We start from the raw sequence: 6,000 nt of genomic DNA, 5'->3' as shown, positions 1-6,000 counted from the left end.
CTCTTGTCAGGGGATGTAACAAGAGTCCCATGGAATTATGAATCATAGCTGTCACCAGGGCCCTTTGGATTCCTCGTCTCCAGGGACCAGCAGGGGAAAAGAGTCACCATCATGGCAGGGAGAATCCATCCTCATCAGTAGGAGGAAGTAGAGTTCCTTTTACACATGTAGCTAGGGAAGAACGTGTGTGGTGCCTAGGAGAACACAAGGTCCTGGCACTCTGTTTCTCCACTGGAACTGTGATTGGAAGTGGATAGCACTCCTGGCCTGAGGAGGGTGTGACTGCAAAGGGCTCAGCCCTCTCGAGGGTGAGATTTGGGTCATGTCACCAGGTAAGCCACCAGGACCTGCCAAAGTAATAGTTAAGAATGAGGGGGAATTTAGAATAGAACAGAAAACAAACAAACAAACAAACAGAATGGACAGAAGAGGGAGAGGATGTGAATCAGCTGTGGCTCTGAGACCAACGGCAGTGACCTGGCCATAGTTTGCCTCATTAACCCCCCTTTTCTAAATTTCCCTGCAGACAGACAGAGCCACAGACCTGTGGAGGTCCTGCTCCCTGAACCTGCTATAGAAGTTGGCCTGAGCAGTGCAGTGGGTAGAATGTAGCCTTTATGAAAGTGCACTGCCCAGATCTCCTCCTATGGGCGGCATGACTGACCGAGAGTTCCAGCTTTTCCCCTATGCATCCATTGCTATGTTTGTGTAGGGACTAGGCTTCCCATGCCAATGACTGAGCATGGCACGCATACTAAGGCAGGCTAGTTCCAGTGAACAACGGCCACTTTGGCTTGAAGACTCCCAAGTGGCTTACCCAAGGTTTTCTTGGAAATGCGTTCTTTCTATCCCAACTTCCCTTTCCTCCTCTTTTCTTCCACAGATATCGGAGCTGCATCATGGTCTGGAGTTGAATCTTCCCTCGCCTTCTTTTGCTTCCTCCCCAGTAAATCTCTTGCTTATCTAATCCTGTCTTACTTGCTTCTTTCTTCTTTTAAATGTTTACTGTGGGGAGAGAGAGAGAGAGAGAGAGAGAGAGAGAGAGAGAGAGAGAGAACATGAGCAGGGGAGGGGCAGAGAGAGAGAGAGAGGGACGGAGAGAGAATCCCAACCGGGCTCCATGCTGTTAGTGCATAGCCTGACATGGAGCTTGACCTCACAAACTGTGAGATCATGACCTGAGCTGAAATCAAGAGTTGGACACTTAATCCACTGAGCCACCCAGGTGCCCCCTTACTTGCTTCTTGAAGGACCTAAACTAATGTGTGCTCTCCAGTTAATGACTGGCTAATTTAGTACAGTCCGTACACCTTAATGGAGTTAAACCATGAGTTTGTATATACCCGCTTACTTAGTCTTCATAAACATTTACTGAGGTAAATGGGCTGGGTAGTATTATTCAGATTTTACATTTGAGGAAACTGAGTATTAATTTAGGAACTTTCCTGGGGTACCCAGCTAGTAAGTGGCAGGGCTGAGCTGAAATTCAAACTTAGATCTATCTCACTCCAAAGTCACCTTTGCTACTCAGCCATTGGACAGTTGGGCTAAGGGCAGAGTTGATAGCTTAAGAGAATCGAAGTTTCTAAGGAAGATGAACCTCATGTTTTAACAGGAGCAAGCTGAGGTAGTTCTCCAAATCAGGACCAAGGTATATCTCCAGAAATAATTTTAGGGTAGTACTAATGCTGTTATCAAATACATGATAGAAGCATCAATGTTCTGGAAAGTAATCCCTCAAAAATTTTAGCCTGGAAAGGTTTTAAGGTGGGTGCTCACAATCATACATATATGATTCACTGGCTTTTATCTTTTTTCTTTCTCTGAATTATACTTTTATAACAAATATCTACTGAACTTTTATGGCATGCATGATTCCTCCCAGGCAAAAATTACATACATTCCTTTTCCTTCCCCATTACATTTAATCAGGCTCTTTTTTCTTACTTTCAGTGTGTCATTATCAGTATTATTTTTTTTTTAGTGTTTATCTTATTATTTATTTTGAGAGAGACAGAGAGAGCATGTGCAGGGGAGGGGCAGAGAAAGAAGGAAAGAATCCCAAGTGCCTGAGTATTATTGATGGCCTACTGTTTTCATGGTACTAAGAAATGAGAAAGGATCTCTTTCCTGTAAGTGTAATAATTTCCCCACCTTAGAAGGAGACTAATTCAATGGATTAGAGACCATATAGGAAAAGAATTGTCCAGTTACCATCTTAGTTTAGAGGGAAAAGACCTAACATTTTATTTTAGTTTTTCTTTCTTTTTTTTTTTTTTTTTGGAGGGTGGGATGAAGGAAAGGGAGAGATTATTAAATAAAAGCCATTTATTGAATAATATAGTTTCAATATAAATAACAAAAAGTTTCAGACACTTTGGAGCATCCATTGAAAATTCAGGTGGATTAAATATTGGATATTTAAAGCACTGAGCTGTATAAAACCTAGAGTAATATGGAAAAAACATTTGAGTCATCCTCCCTCATTCTGTCTCTTAAATCTTTTTTCCTCCTTAGCATCTATCACTATCTGACATTATTCTAATTAATTACTCATTTACTTGTTTTCAACTATCCTCACCAACTAGGAGGATATTCTGCTGTATTCACAGTGCAGAATAGTGACAACTATCCTCACCAACCAGGAGGATATTCTGCTATATTCACAGTGCAGAATAGTGACAGGCACATAATTTGGTATTCAAGAAATATTTGTTGTATTCGTTTGTCTAACCTAGGGAAAGAGGATGGTTTCCTAGAGAATCACGGATGACAGCATAATGCAAACAAACAACCCACAGTAATCAATATACTTCACTATAAGAAAATGGAAAATTTTTACAAGCATATTTTTTTAGAGTAAATAGTATGCTGGAAAAATATATATCAAAAGTAGGACAGAAACGTATTGCTATCTTTATTAGAGATATCATTATTACAAACTGCTAGAAGATACTATGATCCCTGTAGATATCAGGTAAAGAATGAAAACAGAATTTCTCCTGCCTACTCTATAGAATTTCTCCTGCCTACTCCATAGACACACATTGATAAACTAAAAGAAAAATGAAAAATAGAAACTAGTGAGAAAGCGCATGGAAAATTATTAATCTCTTTAATGATCATGGAGATTCATGGGTACCTGGGTGGCTCAGTCAGTTAAGTGTCTGACTTTGGCTCAGGTCATGATCTCGTGGTCTCTGAGTTCGAGCCCCATGTGGGGCTCTGTGTTGACAGCTCAGCCTGGAGCCTGCTTTGGATTCTGTGTCTCCCTCTCTCTCTGCCCCTCACCCGCTCATGCTCTGTTTCCTTCTCTTTCAAAAAATGAATGAACATTAAGAAAAAAAAAAGCTGGGGCGCCTGGGTGGCGCAGTCGGTTAAGCGTCCGACTTCAGCCAGGTCACGATCTCGCGGTCCGTGGGTTCGAGCCCCGCGTCGGGCTCTGGGCTGATGGCTCGGAGCCTGGAGCCTGTTTCCGATTCTGTGTCTCCCTCTCTCTCTGCCCCTCGCCCATTCATGCTCTGTCTCTCTCTGTCCCAAGAATGGATAAACGTTGAAAAAAAAAAATTTAAAAAAAAAAAAAAAAAAAAAAAGAAAAAAAAAAAAAAAAAAAAAAAAAAAAAAAAAAAAAAAAAAAGGAAATTAAAAATTAAAATTGAAAAAAATTAAACATTAAAGATGTAAATATTTATTTACTTATTTTATTTTATTTTAAAGTAAGCTCTGCACGCAATATGGGGCTCAAATTCACAACCCTGAGATTAAGAGTTGTATGCTTTACTGACTGAGCCAGCCAGGCACCCCAAAGATGTAAATCATTTTAAAATGATAATGTTCATTCTTGCAGAACTTGACATTGTGTTATGTTTTTTAGGACAGTGTAAATTTGTGGAAACTTCCTGGAAAGTGACTTGCCAATATGAATCTATGATCAGGAATCTAAAAATATGCAGTCCATTTAACTCAATAATTCCATTTCTGTGAATCTCTCCTAATGGCCTAAATAGTATATATTTAATTATTATTTAAGTTATTTGCATGAGGAAATCTATTAGTTATGAAGACTTCAGTAGTAACAGAAAAATGCTCATATATTGAAATAAATTTAAGGAACAATTTATAAAATTACATGCACACCGTGATTATACTTACATTAAAAATATGGCTAGTGAAAAAAATAACTGGAAGAAAATATATAATATGGTAAGCATATTTATATTAGGGCTGCAAAATTACAGAGATTTTATCTGTCTTCTCTAATTTCCAAGTTTTTGTAATTGAATTTCATCATCTGTACAATGGCATTTTAGTTTTGTTTAGTACAACCTTTTAAAGGCAAACCTTATTGTTTGAATCTATTTTCCCATTGTAATCTAATCTTTTCCAGAGACATAGACTGGTGAGCAAACACTCTTAATGAAGATTTACGTGTGAAACCCATGTGTATGATTGCTGATTGGATGGAGTGGTTTTTTTTGAGAATTTCCCAATAAGAGGGTTAGTTCAATTTAGATGAATGTTTGTAGCGGCCTTGCAGATTTCATGCCACATGTTACCTATTAGAAGCGGATGTGTGTAGTCCTCCTTCTATACTGTTCTCTGCTTCATACGTTCCTTATAGGGTAACTGTACAATTTTTTTTTCTATTTTCAAACATAAGATTGAATTCCTCATCCAATTTAGTTGGTGTTCTTGGTCAACCTGTCAACTAATTTGGAAAATTTAGGAGTCACGTGCCGTTCTTCCTTTTGCCTCAGCACCCACATCTAATCAGTCACCGCACAGTCTATTATATCTCCTCAGGCTTTTGACACTTTCATGCTTATCCATCCTTAGTCTACTGCTTTAATATTGTTCTTATCACTGGTAGTTTGCGGCTCTACAATGCTGTGGAGATTAATCTTGTCCTCCAATCCATCATCCACCTTATCTTCACATTAGTGGTTCTCAATAGGGGTGGTTTTTGTCCCCCAGGGAACATTTGGAAATGTCTGAAGACATTTTTGGTTGTCATAACTGGACGAGGAGATGGGTGGGTGGGGGGTGGAGGGCATGGAGGAGAAGCGAGGGGGATTGCTACTGGCATCTAGTGGTTAGAGGACAGAGATGCTGATGAACATCCTGCAATACACAGGACAGCACCACATAACAAAGAATATTCTAGCCCGAAATGTCAATAGTGCTGAGGCTGAGAAACCCTGCCCTAGGGTAATTCTTGTAAAATGTAAACCTGCTTAAATACCTAAAGAACACACTATGTTTTTCAGGCAAGATTTTTGCATGACTCTTATCTTATTCCCCAGCCACACAAGCATATATGTATTACTGTCTGAATATGCCACGATCCCTCTGGGGCTCCTGTGATTTATCTACTGCTTATAGCATCTTCTTCCTGACTTCTTCAGGCTAGGTTGGGTAATTCTCCTCTATGACCAGTTTTAGAAGAGCATGAATCACACTGAACGGTCACCCGTCAGTTATCCACTCCAGTGTGAGAACCAGAGGTCAGGAGCTGGGTGTTTTCCCCCAGAATCCTCAGCACTTAGTGCAATGCCCAGTATGGGGAAATACACTCAGCCAAGGCCCTCTCTCCTTATTCCATGTCATGAGTCTTTCATAGCAGTCAGATTCATTCTTGAGTACAATGGGGTCATTGCTGCTGTCCTGACTGGCCTTTATCTTTACTTTTCGCCTTCCCTGAAATGTGGCTCTTTCATGTTTCTGTTTCCATTCATTCACTCCCACCTGTTCTTTAAGGCCCAGCTCAATAAAAATGACTTACCGAGCCCACCACTGTGCCAGACCTGCATTATCTTCTTTATAAAATGTTTATATATTTTTTGGGGGGGGGGGCTCAGTGAGAGAGGGAGACACAGAATCCAAAGCAGGCTCCAAGATCTGAGTTGTCAGCACAGAGCCTGACCTGGGGCTTGAACCTGCAAACTGTGAGATCATAACCTGAACCGAAGTCAGATGCTTAACCTACTGAGGAACCTGAGG

The sequence above is a fragment of the Lynx canadensis genome, chromosome C1, assembly GCF_007474595.2.
Source record: "Lynx canadensis isolate LIC74 chromosome C1, mLynCan4.pri.v2, whole genome shotgun sequence".
Lineage (NCBI taxonomy): Eukaryota > Metazoa > Chordata > Mammalia > Carnivora > Felidae > Lynx > Lynx canadensis.
The sequence above is the reverse complement of the archived record's forward strand: the minus strand, read 5'-3'. Positions refer to the sequence as shown.